The sequence below is a fragment of the Anser brachyrhynchus genome (genome assembly GCF_964034855.1).
Source record: "Anser brachyrhynchus genome assembly, chromosome: 1".
Classification (NCBI taxonomy): Eukaryota; Metazoa; Chordata; class Aves; order Anseriformes; family Anatidae; genus Anser; species Anser brachyrhynchus.
Window position 1 is genome coordinate 208,505,217 of NC_137694.1, and position 18,814 is coordinate 208,524,030.

General features: G+C 44.7%; 1 protein-coding gene and 1 long non-coding RNA gene across 8 annotated transcripts in view; one reads left to right on the forward strand and one right to left on the reverse strand.

Annotated features, from left to right (window-relative positions):
* LOC308187917 overlaps window positions 1–11,688 on the reverse strand; it is a 51,529-nt gene extending 39,841 nt beyond the window's left edge. The window contains exon 1 of the long non-coding RNA XR_013945009.1: window positions 1–11,688. This exon is cut by the window's left edge and continues 25,543 nt beyond it. This is a non-coding gene — a long non-coding RNA (uncharacterized lncRNA).
* TENM4 (teneurin transmembrane protein 4) overlaps window positions 1–18,814 on the forward strand; it is a 1,681,110-nt gene that overhangs the window by 1,388,931 nt on the left and 273,365 nt on the right. The gene's annotated exons all lie outside the window — the stretch shown is intronic.

The window sequence follows — 18,814 nt, forward strand, 5'->3', positions numbered from 1 at the left end:
CACCACGGCTCAGCTGATGACACGCTATGAAGCCTCCAGAACTCATCTGCATTCAACTGTGTGTTCTGTCCTAGAGACAGTCCCGCAGTCTCTGTGGATTCATTACCCAAAGCAGCCATTTTTTTTTCATTATCAACAGCGTAAGTCATTAGGGCTGCTGTCCCTCAAGGGGACTCTTGTCCTCATTCCCCCGTGCAAACTTCTGAGGGACACTGAGAAGGGGAACAGGACGGATAAGGAAGTCCTTGAGAAGGACAAAGGATGTGTTGCACTCAAGACAAAAAGGCATGGACCAAGCATTTGGAATAGGATGTCCAGGGAAGTGGTGGAGGTATTTAAGAGACGTGTAAACATGGCACTAAAGGACATGGTTCAGTGATGGGACATGGTAGGTCAGCGTGATGGGTGGTCTTGATGATCTCGCAGGTCTTTTCCAACCTAGATGATTCTGTCATTGTACGCATAATTAACTTATTAAATAAGTTTACAAAAAACAGCAGTACCTCAGAGAAGGTGGTTGAGAAATGTCTTTCAAGCTCAGAAAATCGCTTTCTTAGTGAAGCAAATGGTTTTGCTTCTTTTGATGGCAGTTCTGAGGATATCGAGTTTGGGACAGCTTCACTAAATCTGCTCAGAGTACAGTAAGGTGATGGTACTTCCAATTGTTTAATACAACAGTATCCTCTGGATTGTCTGCTGTTTCTTCCTTAATCAATACAGGCCATTAGAAGCTCACTTTCCTGCTAATACGACTCTGAACACATCTTGTTGGGAGGTATTCTTTATGACATTAGAAGACACAGTGCATTGATTTCTCCTGAGACATACAGCCTAGGGTTTTTCTCATCCCACCACATAACACAATTTCCTTGCTACATTTCTAACTGCCGTGATCTAATATTCACAGTCAATGAAACACCTAGATTACTAATTGATTTATTTATTTATCTTTAGAGAAATAAAAGTGAATACCTTTAAAATATTCATACAGGTATATTAAAAAAATGGTATGATAATGTACAGCTATGATATACTTGTATATATAGCAAGTACAACCATTGCTAGACAATTATTCTGTAAAGAAAATGGTTTTTAAATGCTCTCCTGAAATCATCCAATGGACTGACATTCTCTGGTTGACTATATATTGCGTAAGCAGGGCACGGTACTTTTAAAACCTTCATTCTTCTGTAGCAAGTTGGACAGCATTTCTAGAGGATGAGTACAGATCTCAGGACTTGAACCATCGTTGCCAACAAGGCTCTGAGGTCTGAGCTAAGCTGGCAGGTTCTTAGCTCCTTTCTTTCTTCTGTGGGATTGAAAAACCATGCACAGAACACAGCTAAAATCAAGCATGCTGAATATCTCTTCTAAAAGAAAGAGGTGCTCACTGAATGGCTGCTGCTGGAAATTTGAGCTGATGCTGGTCACAGAAAGGGAAGCTACTTACTCAGGCATTGAGGAAAGGATGTGGTGGCTGAACATCTTTTGCTTGTTTCTTTAGAAAAGAAGAGGAGATCTTGAGTGGTAGACCAATGAACCTTAATCAGTTTGCTAGAAAGGGAACTAGTGTTATACCAGTGTTACAAAAGATCACAAATAAGCCGTATGTACATGATGGAACAGATGCAAACATGCTTTTCCAGTCTGCTAGTCTTTTCCAATCTACATTGAACTTAACAAGAAAGTGGATAAAGAGACAGCTGATTATATTTAATGTGGAGTTCCAAAAAAAAACCCTCCTTAACAGAAGATAAAGGAGCTTTTCCTCCTTTTAAGGAAAAGGAGTGTGAATGGAATCTATTTAATATGCCCTTTATTGACTTAGAAAAGCAGTGAAGGGGGAAGTAACAACACTGGCAGATGGCACAAAAATAGTGACAGTCAGGACTAGAGGAGGCTGAGGATGAAATCCAGAGCAATCTCCTACTGCAAGGCAAAAAGAAAATGAACTGTTGTGTGGGGAAATGAGATGGGGCAATCACAGGTGAAAATACACAGGTTGGAGAGCCAAGCACATTGCTAGGTTCTGGAGGGTTTCAAGGGAAAATTGGTTGATCACTATGAATAGTTCAGGCAAATCCTTGATCAGTGCATATCTGCACTTTGGAAGGTAAATGTGTGAATAGAATATGTAAAAATGGATTTTATGAACAGTACCACAAATGCCTGATAGCAGACCTGGCAATGGTGACGGGCACTTGTTAGGAATACAGTGACTGGTTCGGTTCATGCCCACTCAGACCTTCAGAAATCAGATTTAGGTGCCAAAGTCATGACAATTTTTAAACAAATTAGAAACCAGAAATCAGAAAAAAAAATAATTAATCCTTTTATATTGAAAGAAATAGGAGGATTTCAGGGTGGAAGATGTCTCCTACAGCATATGTGTTAGGAAGAATGCATAGGCAATAGAGAGGAAAAAAAAAAAAACAGCTTAAAGAAAAGGTGAATAAAAAGGTGTTTGATGGGAGTATATTACATTCCGAGTGCTACAGAGAAGGTAAATTGGCAGCCTTATTTACTCCCACTCATAAAATCAAAACAAGAACCATCCAGTGCAATTGAAGGGCAGTAAGTTTAGAAGTGATAAAAGGCTTACTTCTAAAGACAATTTAACCTGTGGAATTCACTGCAACACGGTATCATTGAGCTAAAACCTAATCAGAACGGAAAAAAGAACAGGTATTTATATGAATAGTATGTATGGACAGTATTCTGGGCTGCCTGGGGCAGAGCAGGGCCAGCAGGCCGAGGGAGGTGATCCTTCCCCTCTGCTCAGCGCTGCTGAGGCCGCCCCTGCAGTGCTGGGCCCAGCGCTGGGCCCCCCAGCCCCAGCCAGAGCTGGGCACCCTGGGGAGAGCCCAGCGCAGGGCCCCCGAGGTGCCGAAGGGCCTGGAGCACCTCTGCCGTGAGGAGAGGCTGCGAGAGCTGGGGCTGCTGGGCCTGGAGCAGAGGAGGCTCCGGGGGCTGCCAGCCATGGCCACCAGCACTGCCGGGAGGTGCCGAGAGGCCGGAGCCAGGCTCTGCTCAGGGGTGCCCGGGGCCAGGCCCAGAGGCCCCGGGCCCAGCCTGGAGCCCAGGAGGTGCCCTCTGCCCCTCAGGAAGCACTGCTGGGCTGGGCGGGTGCCGGAGCCCTGGCACAGGCTGCCCAGAGAGGGGCTGGGGGCTCCTCCTTGGGGATCTCCAGCAGCCGCCTGGACGTGGGGCTGGGCCCCCTGCTCGGGGTGGCCCTGCTGGAGCAGGGCTGGCACCACAGGGACCCGCAGCTGCCCCACACCACCAGCCACGCTGGGATCCTTCAGTTCTGTGAATATTGAATGTAATCAGAGTCAGGTTGCGCAGGAGTTAAAGACACAAATCCTGCAGGCTTTAAGAAAAAAAAAAAAAAAGAGGAAAAAAAATACCACCACAATTTTCTGCCAGAGGTTAGGATGAGCCTTCTTCTATAGGAAGGTTGTTCCATAATTGGTCATGAAAGGTTTCTTGCATTTTCCTGTGATGTACCAAAACATACAGTATTAGTCACTGTCAGAGAGAAAATACTGGATTATATGGACCATTGATCTGACCCAGCATGGCAATTTTTATGGTCCTGTGAGCAAAATCCAATGGATTTGCAAGGAGACCTTACAGAATAACAGCTTCGGTCTGAATTTTTCTTACTGTTACAGAGGCCATAGAAAAAGCAACTAAATTTCTGGCAATGACATATCTCTGCAGGCAGGCATAGTAGCAGTGCAGGTATCTAATGTTTTTATGCCATTTGCAAAGGATTATACAGTGGTAATACTTTGACTTGTTCTATGTTGAAGATTCCATAATCTTCTTCCTCCCCTCATCCTAACAAAATAACAAAAAATAAATACTGGGTGCACAGACCAAAACTTAATAACTGAGATTAATTAACTAAGTACAGACCTACATCCTATTAATCTCGCTTAACTTTTCAAATCAGCCTGTCCTCCCAGAAATGGAATTATATCCGCTGTGTTTTTCTTTCCTTTTCTTCCTCTGCTGTCTTGTTTTCCACCTGTTATTGATTCTCCCAGGGGAAAGCATGTCTCTGTCACTTCCGAGTCCCCCTTTCACAGTGCCGTGCTGGGCAGTGGCCATCTGCAGTGTTAGTGGAGTGTGAGATGAGATACTTATCAATCCATTTTCCTTACATCTCAAGGAGACACTTGTTTGACAGAACAGCATCTCTGAGTGCATCCCCACCAAAGCTGACAGCCGGCAGGTTTTAATTTTTTCCTCAGATTCGAAACTAAGGAAAGCAGGCTACCAAGCTGCTTGTTCCTTGGCACAGTGGCACTCAGACAGTTCAGGGAAAATTGTTTTAGGAATTTTGTGCACCTGCCTTTGGTTAATGAGGAGCCAGCTACCAGCTTTTAGAAAAATGTTGCCTATTCGCAGGTAGTTTTTACAGTGAGATGGGTCAGAGCCAACAAATATTGTTACTTTATTGTAAACGCATTTTCCATCTTAAGGAAGAAGCCTCAAGGGTAATCCAAATACGACAGAAAATAAGAGCAGCTACAGGCAACAATAAGCGGAGTTCCTTATATATCACCAGTTTATTTTAGTGCCTGTAATACAGACAGATGTGAGAAGGAGCTCCCATCTATTTGGAAACACAGCTGTCAACTCTTCCAAACACCGTCTTTTGTATCTGGCATAGCTTGTAGCTATTTTGAAGGAATCTCCCCCCTTAGAAAAGCAGATAATTGATTGCTCATTGGGGAATTAGGACAAAGATGCTTAGGCAGGAGGAGAGGTAGGGAAGCAAGTCTGGGAATGCACAAACCTAGTGAGGATTTTGTGTTCTTTGTCTGCCTGGCCCAATCCGTAGGTTTTCATCCATCAGTGTTGCTTTTCCTAGTTGGGGCCAATAGATATGTAACAGATCGCGGAAGGAGAGGTTTTGCCATCTCCTCGCAGACCTCGATGGGCGGCAGTACTGAGGTGCTTCACGGGTACCACAGGAGCTGCCATGGATTCCTGTGGTGTGAGCCTGGTGGAAGTTACTTCTGATTCACCCTGGAAAAAAGGACAAAGCAAACCCTTATTGTTTCTCACTAATATTCTCTGCAATGCCTTATCTCACAGTCTGAACCCATTCTGGAACACAGCAACCTCAGGTTTCCAAATTGATGACGCCACAATCTGAAGTGACCAACAATACCACAAACACACCCCGCAGTTCGATCTAACAAGAGATATGGCAATCATGGCAAATCCACCTAAGCTGACCAGTTCCACTCTTGATTATGATTATCTGCAAATTCCCTCCTTGCCTGGGACAAAGGGCGTCAGACCCTTCTAGAAAGGGCACTAGATTGTTATCTCCCTGTGGTTTTTCAAGCAATGCCACTAAAATAAAGATAGGTGGAGGCTTGATGATACAGCAATTAAGTGCATCTCCTGCCAAGCATAAGCAAGGAAACTTCTGGAAATCTCTACGGGTGAGGGAGGATGGATTTGGCCCCAAATGCAGCCTTGGGAAGTGGGCCAACACGGTAGGGTCAAACCACAACCGCTGTGAGCCCAAGCCACAGCAACATTAGGCAGGAAATTCATGTGAATTGGAGTTTGCACCCACTTTTACTTTCCACGTAAGCATAGCCACAATGTGTTTAGACTGAAACTTGGTAGAGATTCCTCAAAATCATAAGTATTGGAGGTGAGCTTAATCCAACCAATATATTGCTTGCGGCATTTCATTTTTCCTAAGTACCAGCTTTCCCTTCACGGGATCTCATAAAAACAAAACAATATGTTGCTCTCTTATAGATAACCTGAAAGCAGCAGTTGGTGAAGCAGCCCCCATGTCCAGAGCTATATTATATCTTTGATGTCTGGTTCTGCAGCAAAAATATTTCAGCAGAGCAAGACAAAGTGAAAGTTTAAGAGCTTGTTAAGCAACCCACTATTACAAAGAGCCATGTTCATTTTGCCTCTATTAGAAACACAAGAAGAATAATTTGTCACTTTCCCATGCCCAGGAAGATCTCAGGGGGAATCTCAGATAAGACATCAACATCATTGGTGATTACTCAGCCTTTTTTCATTACAGTTTACAAAGCCCTGAATAAGAAACTGGATTCGACTGGTGCTCCAGTTCTGCAAATGCATCTTTACAAGGCATTTATTTCTGCTTTATAGATGAGGCGAGTGAATCATAGGTGACTGGTGACTCGCACAAGTCCACAGTGAGAGAGTTTCGGCACACCATGGATGATGCTGTAACGTTACAATAATAGTTCTAGTAAATAGAAATCCTGGGTTCCCCTTCTGGGTTGCAGCATGAAGATTTTTTTCTATTCTTTTTCATCTCTTTCTGTACTGTTCCTATCTTATTTTCTTAAACTGGACATAATGCAGTTGAAAAACCTCTTTCCTCGGGATCTAAAAACTTTTCAAAAATGTACAGCTACTGGATGATGTTCCTATCTGGCTGATATTTAATACATTTGTTGTGCTGTAATTGAGAACACAGTCGTGCTGGAGGATAAATTCCAGTGATAACATTACAACACTTTGAGTGTTTTCTCCATTATGTGTCTTTACAGCAGAGATAACCTTTTGCTTATTGAAATATAATTGCATACAGAGATAGTTGTTTTAAAACAGAATTAACAATATAAGCTGAACATTTTGAAGGAAGTTGCCATAATAACCTGGTTTTATGTCACTTTCTCCAGAACGCAGCATCACTTGTACTATAAAACTAATTGAAAATTGAAAACTGAGCAACAGGAGATCTTTACTTTTCTTTTAGCACATCCCTGGAGTTATCCTGAGTATAAAAACTACATTTGAATGTCAGTGGCTGCTTTGTCAGCACCTATGCCACGGCAGTATTACACAGGGATTCTCCCAGACTTCCTTCTTCACCCCATATATTTGTACAGGAGGCAGATGTGGTGACTGGGTTGTATTGTGCATCAATACATGTAGTGTTTTTTCAGAACAATCATTTTTCTGCAAAAATACAGCCAGAGCTGGACTTGAAATACATTTAATACCTGCGGCTGCCCTCAGGAGGAAATGTGCGTGCTGCACCCGCAGCAAACCTGCAAGCAGAGCCGCAGGCATGGCTCTGCTCTCCCCTCCAGGTCTGCAGGACCCTAAGAGGCCCCTGCTTTTCATTCTCGGGTGGTGAAGTGCACTATAGACACGTAGGTTAGAGTTCAGTACACGCGAGGAACTTCCCCGTAGGGTATAATCACAGCCCCCCTAGCAGCATGACCCAAGGGAATGGTGCGGGTACGTGGCAGCAGACGGCTCTCTGCTCTCACCAACCTTCTGTATTTTAGCTGGTCGTAGCCAGAGGCAAAGCCAATGTTGATGACTGTACCACCAAATAACTGAGTTGTAGCGTCACCCACAGTGGATCAGAGGCAGCCCAGTACCCCAAAAAGGTCAAGTCCCAGCACCTAAAGACTATTCCTTTTGTGGGAGACCTTCCCCTTCCCAGCATGGGCTCTCTGTCATCATTTACCCCGGCTTTTCTCCAGCCATCCCTTCAGACAGAGGTGCAGCCACCATCCCCTTCACAAACCTCGTATGTTGTCCTGCCCTCCTGTTCATGGTGGCATTGCCAGCCCTTCCAGCAATTCCTCCTCTTCTGCTGCGGAGCTTCAGCAGAGATCTTCTCCCTGCTGGGGGCAGAGAGGTTGCCGGTGAGTTCCCTTCAGGATAAAAGATCCTAAGGGACAGGATAATAGTTAAATGATTATTTTTAGCCTGCTTTTGACCTGACCTATTTCAATAATGCAGGGAGCAGAACCACCCCACAGAGAGCATCCCTGCTGCAGCCCAGAGGCAGCGAACTGCGATGCAGAAAACAGGACCCAGGCAGGGAGACCTTGGCCATGGCTTGGTGTTGCCTCTTCTCTGCCAAGCTGACCGGTACCACTTTGCCTTCGGGATGCTTGCATGGGGCATAAGTCACCGCTTTTCCCAATCCTCTGCCGTGGTGGTTCCTTCTCCCAGCCCGTCCCCACCTTCGCATCATTCGGGATGGGGTCAGGCTGTCAGGAGGCTGTTGGGGAGTTTATTTTTCTTTGAGCCAGGCATTGCTAATTAGGCCTAGCACTTCCTCCTAGCCTTTATTAAACAGGAGTCTCTAATCCAGAAAACATTTCCAATATTAAGACTAATTGAGTGTCACAATGTCAGCCAAGGTAAATAAGGCACAAAAGGAAAGAAACAAGCACTGGAAGTGGAATCGGAGTTGCTGAACGCACGTCTGCTGCTCAGAGCCAAGGCTGCCACTCTGGAAAGCATCACCCAGTGAACCTGATCGAACAAATCCCCCCTGAACAGATAATGCAGAGCGATTTTTTGGGTGCCTTAGCTGTCATTTGCAAGCCAGCTTGCAAGCCTGTGGGCAAACACCAGTGCTGGAAGCCAGCAAGGGTGTGAAGCTCACAGCTGCAGTCATCTTTGGACTTCAGAAGGGGCAAAGTCAGATCCTTGCAAAGCAAGGTCTATTTCTTCACTTTTTAAAGGAGTGCGTAAAATTCAGGGACAGCACGAGATTTCCACCCAAGGCTTGTGTGTGTCTTTTCAGTCAGGCTGGAGGGGAAGTTTTAAAACTCTGCTAGTATGAGCGCTTATTTGTAGTGTGTACAAATATGCTTTCATTTTCGTTCAGCTACCTGTTTAATATTAAAAAGAAATGAGAAAAGGAAACTTTCAGGAGGTAGATTGTTTGAGAAACATCATTTAGTCATCCCTCGTTAAAGAAACCACAGCTATATGTATCTTCAATCTGGTTTTTTTCTGCCTCTCCTTATCTTAAAAATATCTTATGCAGTACTATAAATAACCAGCAGAAGGAAAAGTGAGGCAGGAGGGGAAAAACAGCAGTGGTTGTCCTTAATCGTGTTCAAACACAAATATCAAGAATGAATGAATGTCCCTCTCTGCATTTCCAGGCTGAACAGGATAGCCTGAGTCCCCGGGGATTTGCGTTTCAGACCTCGGTGCCAGTGTGCATTACTGCGGGCTTCGAAAGATGCTCTTAAAATGTTTCTAAATAACCAAACGGAACAGGTCTCTCCAGCGCGATAATCCGCGCTGTTCCTTCCGCAAGCCTGGGAGCAGAAGCGGGCAGGGGGAGGCGAGGGCACAAAGTGCTCTTCTAGCTGTGCCCCAGAAACCCAGTGCGAGCAGGTATCGGGAAGGTGGATCGCAGAACATCTGCACCCAGCTTGGATGTGCAGCACCCACACAAACACAGGGGTAACCGCTTCAGAAAGCAGTGGCCAACAAACACGGCATTAAGGTATTACGCAGGATTTCTCTGTGGGCAGATGGAAAGGTGGAAAGTCTCCCTGACACAGCCCAGCAGCTAAAGGATGAGGTCTGGCTTTGTTTAAGCAGCACGGGAGAACGGTGTGGGTTTTGCTGCAAGGAACATGAAGCACGCATGCAGCGCTAGACCCTGCTGCCGTTATCAAAAGACAGCTCCTGGGGAAAAATAATAATAATAATAATAAATAAATAAAAAATGATGCAGCACGAGGTACAGTGTAAACTTTAATAAACTCATCAGAAATCTCCAGTCTGCCTGCCTGCCTCACTGTGACTGCATTTCAATTGCAGTTCTAGGGCCCTTTAATGCAAAAAAAAAGCCTGACTCCTAGGATGGCTCTTGCAAAATTCATGGCTGGTACTGTTCTGTGCCCTTATGACATGACAGTAACATCCATTTGTATCAGTTTGGCACTGTGCAAGTAGGTCACACGATTATGATGAAGTTAAAATGAATTTTGCCTTCCTTTAAATGGTGGTGGAACGGTTACCGACTGATTAAGGAAAACATTAGCAAGTACCATTTTAATTGATTTGAATGCATGTGTGTTTTGTATTGGTTTAGTTTGAGGGCATTTTTAAACAAATAGCACTGTCATTGTGAGCCTTAATTAGATAATAAATTAATAGATAAATGGATTAGAAAGTTCAGTATGGCTTTCACAATCACTGCTAGCAGCATAAAAATGAGGTGCTTGGTATTAGCAATGCTAATAGATGGAATAAGGAATGCACTGGGGGAGAAGGATGATGTGTGACTGGCGAGGACCATGGTCTCTCCTTTGCCCACACGTATTTTGGAAAACAAAGGTGCTCCTGCGCTTCCCTAGGAAAGATAACAGTGGGGTGGGCCTGGGAGGGGAAATATGTCAGCTCCCCTGCGCACCTCAAAGCCTGCACATTTAATGCGGGGTTCATGAAAAATTCAGTAAGCACATACGACATATTCTCAGGGTTGGGCTGCACGGGGATCAGCTCAGGGACCTGCCAAGGAAAAAGGCTCAGTATGTGCAGAATATATTCAGTGACGGCAAAACTGCTCAACAGGGAGGGAAATCTGGACCAGTTGGATGTGAAGCGCACGAGAATCATTCGGATCTTTCCAAAAAACAGTGAGTTTGTGGATGTCGTGCTGCTGACTTAGCTCCGTCATGCAGTAAATCCGGCCATACGCGTCTCGGTGCTGTTCAGGGAGGTAGTGACAGTAACTCAGATAACAGACACAGAGCGCTGCGGGTTGGAAGGTGATGCAAATAATCACTGGCGTGAGCTCAGACTGAGTGTCAAATACCTGAAATTAAGAAGTAGGGAGAGAACCTCTCGATGGTGTGGATCGAATATTATGCAGCTTTCCTAAAGACACAGAGTAGCTTGGATTTCTCTTTTTGGGTTGATTGCCCCTACTTCACGGATAGTATTACCCTGCAGCACTTTGTCACCCAAATTAGAGTGAATTCTCTGAAAAGGTTTGAAATGTGAATTATATTAAAGGTGCTTTTACGATTTTCATCAGAGTATCAGAGAAAAGCATCTTTCTACAAAAACCTGTACTGGATGTCCAGTATGGCTGAGCTGTGACTGCTACTGAAAGGACTTTAGCCCACATAAGACAATGTTTGGATGGACGTTATTCTTATTTTTTAATATTCTTGATGCAAACAATCTGTTCTGTTGCTCCCCTGAAGCTCGACTTGTTAGGCAGATGATTTTGAAAGAGACGTGAACTTCTTCAGCAGTCGGCCCCGTCTTTGTTAGGAATTAGCCATGGTGACAGAAACATCTTTTGGTGTACATTTCAGGAGCACTTGGCTAGCTGCTTTCTTTTACGGCAGCATTTAAGTACCTTGTGTACAGCATTCTGTTGCTCTTGTTAAATGAGAATTAAAGTTCCACCTGATTAAAGACCAGCCTGATAAAAAGCGAGCAGCGCACTACCCCCTCAGCTACATCATTAATAGTCTGATTATCAATCTATCTAGAATATAAATGTGCATTCAAAAACCACTGCAATTACTGTAAGGCGTATCGCAGGGTGTACAGACCTTATCACATGGGTAATTTAAAGCCTATCAAAGCACGTGAAAATATACAAGAGAGTCATAGCGGATCTTAGGTAGGAAGAGATGCGAGACGCAAACGGCGTTTTTCACCTCTAGCTTTCAATGCTGGAGACATTCGTCATCTGTTAGGCTGTTTAGCAAGCTTCTAATTAGTGTTTTTCCCAAGTCTCCCTCCCACCCAAAGGGCTCCCATCCACAGAAAATCTAAACAGGTTCAGAGATAGTAAATACACTGTCCTGGGGGCTTGCATAAGCTCCCAGAACCCCGGTTCTTTGGCAGCCCCATGCACATTTTTTGTTGTAAACCCTCAAGCTGTGCAGCCGCATACCGCAGGGCTGAGGCTAACGCGTTAAACCCCCGAAAAGGGGAAGTTTTCCCATTAAATTAAATTAGCTTTATGTCAGGACTGTGTTAGCATAGCTGCAGTGCTTCTAGCAGGCTCATCGCATGGGCAGGCCAAGCTCGTGTCTTCTTGCAAAGGCTACGTCGATATATTTACTGACACAGTGAGAAGAGCGGGGCGAGCACAAAGCCTTGGGATCGACAAATCCCGTCTGGTCTGGAAGCAGTGCAGCCTTAAGGCAGGCTAGGAAGGAAAGAGCACACCCGGCAGGAAGAATGCAGCCACCATAACACAATCAGGATCTTGAGGGCCATGGAAATGAAATCTCGTGTTCTGTTTTGGGGGTTTATTTCATTTCTTTCTGCTCCGAGCGTGCAGCTAGGACAGCTGTTCATTTAGGCTGGCTTTGCAGCATTGCAGTTACACTCCTACCTTGCACCTTTATTTGTGAGCGTGTTGAAGGGCTGCCAGGCAAGAGCTTTTCTTCTTCCCACTGTCTGCAACTTCCATGCCAAGGAGAGAGCTTGGGGAAGAGGTCAAAGCCCAGCGTGTGGAGACTGGGGTCGTGCGAAAACGGAGAAAATTGAAGGGAGCTTTGAGCAGAGGTGGCTCCCCAAATCGAGATGACAGCTTGCTTTGTGGGGTTTCTGAAAGGAAAAAGTGCAGGAGACGATGCAAACCAAGGGCTAGCACTGATCCATGTATAACGATGGCTCTTGGGACCTCTCTTGAGTTTTCTCTCTAATTGTGCAAGCTATTTGCCCTGAAATGCCACGCAGAAAAATGCACGTGTGGAGCTTGTGAGTGCCACACGTGGCCCCAGGCTGAACCTGCTCAGGAATTTTCTTCACGTGCTCCTGCCCTTCCTTCCTCCCCTCCATCCCTGATTCCATAAGGATGACTTGCAGCAATTTCCTGTTCTTGTAAGATCTCACCTTTTTTTTTTTTTTTTTCTTACATACCTTACTATTCCTGCCACAAAAGAGGCATGTCCTGGGGGAAAGGGTCTGCGTTCAGCTGGCCAAACAGCTAGCTTTGTTTTGCAGGTTTTTGTTTGGTGTCAATCCTGGCATTGTATGTACCTGTTTCAAACATGATGGAAAGAAAGTGTTTCCCTTCTGGAAGAGAATATTTGTTTGGCCCTGTAGATAGTTTAATGCATGCTGCTTTGTAAAATCCATGGAAGGGAAGGGAAGGGAAGGGAAGGGAAGGGAAGGGAAGGGAAGGGAAGGGAAGGGAAGGGAAGGGAAGGGAAGGGAAGGGAAGGGAAGGGAAGGGAAGGGAAGGGAAGGGAAGGGAAGGGAAGGGAAGGGAAGGGAAGGGAAGGGAAGGGAAGGGAAGGGAAGGGAAGGGAAGGGAAGGGAAGGGAAGGGAAGGGAAGGGAAGGGAAGGGAAGGGAAGGGAAGGGAAGGGAAGGGAAGGGAAGGGAAGGGAAGGGAAGGGAAGGGAAGGGAAGGGAAGGGAAGGGAAGGGAAGGGAAGGGAAGGGAAGGGAAGGGAAGGGAAGGGAAGGGAAGGGAAGGGAAGGGAAGGGAGGTGATAATGAACTTGCATGAACAAGTCCGCACGTTTCAAGGCCAGGGAATAGCTTGAATGGGTGATATGTCCAAATTAGAGTTCCTGATCACTGCAGCACCTAGATAGTTAGAATGAACTTGGTTAAAAAAAAATGGAAAACAGCCTCCCCTCTCTTCCCCAGAGACCCTTTTGTTATGTAGACCCCTCTTCATGTTTTTAGTTTAATCTTCCCTCTACAAGAGGCTGAGTGAGGACTAGAAATCAAAGATTGTACAAGGCTCAAATTAAGATCTGCATTTGGGTCAGAGAAGTCTCTGTCCAGTTTGAAACACAGGACAGAGCGCTGAGGCAGAATAATCACAGTTCACCCTGTAGGTCTTTTTCCATTCCTAATGCCTCTGATTCTGCGAACCATCAACCAAGTATTCATGTTTGGGCTGTTCATAGGGTTGTTGCTCTTTTGAACCTCTCCTCTTTGCTCCAGGGATCAACAACATTGTCCAACTCACTGATCTTAAATCACTTTGTGTGCTTGGGACTTGGCTCACGTTGAAGTTCATATTCCCAGCATGCCAATAGAGCAGTTTCCCCAACACATGCTTTTCTTTTTTAACCATTTTTCCAGAAAACCCCACTCCTTCTGTGGGAGCAGCCACTGTGTATTTTGGTGGGTTTGACTGCAGACTAAATCATCACTTTCTGTGAAATAATTGAAATGGAAAATCCTGAGTGTTGGGAATAAACTGATTTAGGAAGATAGGTCTGTCCTCTGACATTTGGAGACTTGAGCTAAGCTTTGGATGCATGTGGTGTATATGTGCACATCCCTGTGAGCGTTTTTTTGTTCCTTCATCACAACCAAAAGAAACACAAAGTCCGTATAAGAAAATTCAGAAGTGAGCATTGTCTTTGGGAATGTGGGAAACTCCTCGCTTCATGCAATGTTTATATTCAGGAAGCCAAACAATTGCTTCAGAGAGCCTTCTACTCGGGGTTAAAGTTGTACCTAAACCTGGCCAAGCAGTTAACTTTCCAGTGCCCTTTCTACACCTCTGTTATAGTGCTTAATAGGAACCTGTGTTCACTGAACCAGAACTATTTAAACATTTTTCTGCAAATATCCCATTCTCTCATTTAACCCCAATAGCAGACCTGTTCTGCAAATAAACGCAGGCCTCAGTCCTCCAAGGAAACCTTTACACCTCATACAATCATTTACCATGTGGACATTTGACTCACATTTGAATATCCTGGGGTAGGGGGAGAGCAGGATGGGCTTTCTGTGTAGTAAATCCAGGCCCGGCAACTGGTGCTGACGGCTCTGAAAACTGATGATTTGGGTTAATTCGTAAAACAGGAGAGAGTTTGATGAGATAGCGATGCACTAGGGGAGCACATCTCGGAGCATTTTGGGTTTTTCTCCCTAGGCACGGGCTCCCAGGGGAATATCGGGAGGGGGTTCAGGCCCTGCCAGGCAGTTTCTCCCATCACTGTGTTACTATTTGGTTTTCCCAGGCACAAAACCAAATCCCTTGGCACCATGGGGATGTCGTAGAGATACCCAAATCCCTCTGTCCCAAAGAGCCCTGGGAAGGTGGGTGTCCTGCCCTGCCTGCCCCACGTGGTGCTCCTCCAGAAGGATTAGCTGCCATGTTACTTGGATAAATGAGGCAGAGCAGGGTGATGGCATGGGTTTTTTCGAGTTGAGATGTGGCTAGAAAGGAGAAAGATAAACCTGTAGCTCTTATGGATTAACTTCTGGTTTCTAAGAATAACATAGATAAGGCAGCCTCAATTAGACAGAGCTTAAAATCACATATAACGAACCCGAGACGGAAGAGATTGGTGTATCTGAAAGAGAAGTCGCCGCTGTTCTTTAGATAAGCTCCCAGATCCTCAGATGAGAAAAAATAAATATTGCAAAATGGGGTTTTCCTTAACCTTCCTTTTCCTTGACTTCACCTTCCCAGGCAGCCTCACTAAGCTCTCTGCCTTCTTTGCTTGCCCGAATTGCCTGCCACCGAAGGAAAAAAAAAAAAAAAAAGGCAGCTCAAACACAGGGTAGTTTTACCGCAAATCTTTCTGTTTCTGCTTATTCTTTTATGTCCTTTTAGAAAACCTAAGATAACAAGTTGTCCTTTTACACACGTCTGGGACAGTTTCAGAAAGGTGTCTCCTCTCTTTCTTAACAAAAGAAAAGGTCCAAGCCAAGAATGCACAAGTAAGACAATCACACATGCAGCAGAGATGTCTCACCTGGAATAGTCTGCACAAAATCTGCACAAAACCCGTGTCTGTTTCTTATCCGTCGTGGTAGTCGTTTATTTTTATGAACGCTAACGTTCACCCACAAAAATAAAGCAGGGCAGCATTTCATCATGAGGCTGTTTCCTCCAAGGTATTTCCTACAAGGTGTTGGATTCACTTTCTGTACGATCAAGAGCTATCGCTGTGTAATTGCCAGCGAGCAGGTACCAGGGCTGAAGGTCAGCCCGGCAGCGTGCATGTCCCCAGCACAGCTGCTCCTGTTTAACGTCCCTAATAAAGGGAGGGAGACATTTGATTTTGATCAAGGTTTTAAGAAACACCATATCTACAGAGGCCGGACATTTTCTTTCTCACTTCATCAGGGAACTTTTCAGGATAGAAAAGCAGCCCTGAGCAGTTTATCATGGAGATGACCTGGGGCTGGCAAGCTTTGGATAGGTCAAAGGCTTCCCTGTGCCACAACGGGAACATATTTTATCCTCGAATATGACAAAAGTTGGTAGTGTACAACTTTTGGGCTATATTTTGAGTACTTTTTTGACTTTTGGTAGTTCTTTTTGCAAGTTTAAGACAAATGCATATTTGTTTGTGGAAGATAGGCAATTTCTCCCCCTTCTTTCTTTTTTCTTTTCTTGAATTTAAACTGCTTCTTTATAAAGGTCGCTCAAGTCCAGAGCAAAAGAGGATTAATTACTAATAGCCATAATTTAGAGACAAATTACCCTCCTGATATTTCAGCCGCATAAGATACACCGTGGAAGAACCATCTATCTGAGAGAATGACACGCGTGACTGTAACCTACAGTCGTGTTCAGCACCAACATGGTTCATCTCCCCTGATGAGTGATAAAGGTTTTAATATATTAATAATAAAGGGTATAAAAATAACGCCATAGTTCCACGCAACATCTCTCATCCAAACAAGACAGGTTTTTCTCTTAATCGGACCGGGCAATTATTTTTTTTTCTATAGGGATATGCATTGATTTCAGTAGGGTTATTCACAGAGTAAATGTTCCTCTGCACGAACGCAGCCAACAGGATCTAGGACGTTCATTTCCAACCCCCTCTCTCCCCATCTCTCATTACATAGTGCCTTACGCTATTAGTAATTCAATTAAAATCAATAAGATTGGTCCATGTGAAAAATGACCCCAGGTAATCAGCTCCATCGAGGCACGATGCGCACTTTGGACGTGGCAAGCAGAGCTCAGATGCTCACACTGCTGGTCAGTGGTGGACCTCGAACTGAGAATTTGAGAAATCCACTTAATTTCATAAATCCCTCCCGAGCCCTGATCGTGTCCGTAGGCACACCTTGACGGATCTGCATCTCACCTTGGTTCATGCTTCTTTGGAGAGTCGAAAACCCCAAGGATTTTTATGTATCATGCAACAGGCCCCAGAGCATCAGTGTTTTGGGGTGGCATGGGTCTGTGCTAGCGAGCCCTTTGGGGAGCTCTGCATCCTGGGGACACCATGGGAAGGTGGCTCAGCCCATTCGCATCCACGTGGCTTTTTCACTTCCAGAGCTGACCTGTCTGCAGGCAGCTATGTGTGCCCCCATCTCCTCCCAAATGTCCCATTTCTAAGCCTACGCCATTGACTTCACATGGTAGCCACGCATTTCTGTCAGGCCGCTTTTATATACCTATGTATTTCACATGGTGAACTTTTCTGCCTGCAAGTCTTTTCAGAAAGGCCAGGAAGTTTCTCCCGCTGTTGCCAGATAATATCTTTTCTCAAAGGTCAATCATAAATGCACTCATTCCACTTTATTATTCATAGTTGCTTCTGCTTGATTTCTGGCGAGTTCAGGCTCTGGGATGATCTTAGAGGCTCACGGTGCTATTGCCAAGTTGTGGTCATTTAAGAAAGGACAAAAATCGCTGTTGAGAGAGTTCACAGGGGCCTTATATAGAAAAAGAAAATAATGGGAAAAAGTTGTCAGGCAGGAAGAGTCTGGGTACACAAAACACCTGGCTTAGACATTAATCAGTGTGGTGTCTTCTTTAACACTTTCCATTCTCTTTCATTTGGGAATAATGTGCAATTCAGTCTGACGTTGCAAGACAGTTAATTAGCATCCATGGGCTTATAAATAGGATTTCACAGAATAGCCGATAAGCTGGTGTTATTAGTGTTCATTTCACTCTTACTTCTATTCCCTTTTGTGGTGAAGACAGATTTTATTAAAACAGACCTTTCACAAAACACATTTATTCATTTCAGATTCCCATTAAACCCCCAGGTGTGGGGGGCAGATTGGTTTCACTTGGTTTCTTTTCAGTTCTGATTCCACTCTTTCTCATAACACGCTGCTACTAAAAGTTCCTTAAGCAAACGGAATGATTCAGTGGACTCAGCCCAAGGGATACATGTCCTTTTACCCAACCTGTTGCAAGATTTTGGCCTGGAAGCTTTACTGCCCACCCGTTCCATCCTCCAGGAAGCACATTTGCTTCTGTCAAAGAGTTTGTCAGATACAACACAACGTGCAAACCCTAAGCATTGTTTCCAAGGCTGGGACAGCTTTGGAAAATCCATTTCTGAGTTTTTTCCAGTGACTCCCAAGGCCCTGGTGAACAGGTGGCTCAAGAAGCCACTGGTATTCATAAAATGTTCCAATCAGTTCTAGAGATTTGCATGATGCAGCAGGGATTTGCAAAAAAAAAAAAAAATACCCTCTTGCTCAAGGGCATGTGCTTATCACCTGGCAGGGATCTAAAGGGAGTAATTCCTGCCTCTACAGCAATGTGCAGTTTGCTAGATGGATCATTGCTGTATGGATTTTGGTATCGGCCATGCTGAAAAAGATCAGTGAATTAATGAACAAATGAGATTGGGAAAACGTAATGGGTTGCGAAGCGCTGCTCCAAGAACTATAATTCCAGTCCCATCAGTGATGGGTTCAGAAATCACTCTTCCAGTCCAGTTTTCCATTACATGGTTTAGCAGCCACCTTGTCCCACTGGGAAGGATAAAATGAGAAGTTTAAAGAAGATCTTCATTGATCCATCTCTTGGATGACTTCACAGCATCGTAGCAACAGCAAATAAGGAAAGAGAATGGCATACATCATAAAACCTTTCTTCTTCCTCCAACTGGCCTTTACCCACATCAAAAACGGACTTGGAATTGTTTTTATTTCACAAAAATCAGCAGCAATTCTTACAATGCAGGTTTGAAATTATTTTAAACATGCCTGTTTCCTGAGGATCTGCAGAAGTTAAGGACTTAAAGAGCTGTTTTCACCGGTACGCAAAATCCCTGCCCGTTTGAGCCTTACACTAGTATTACT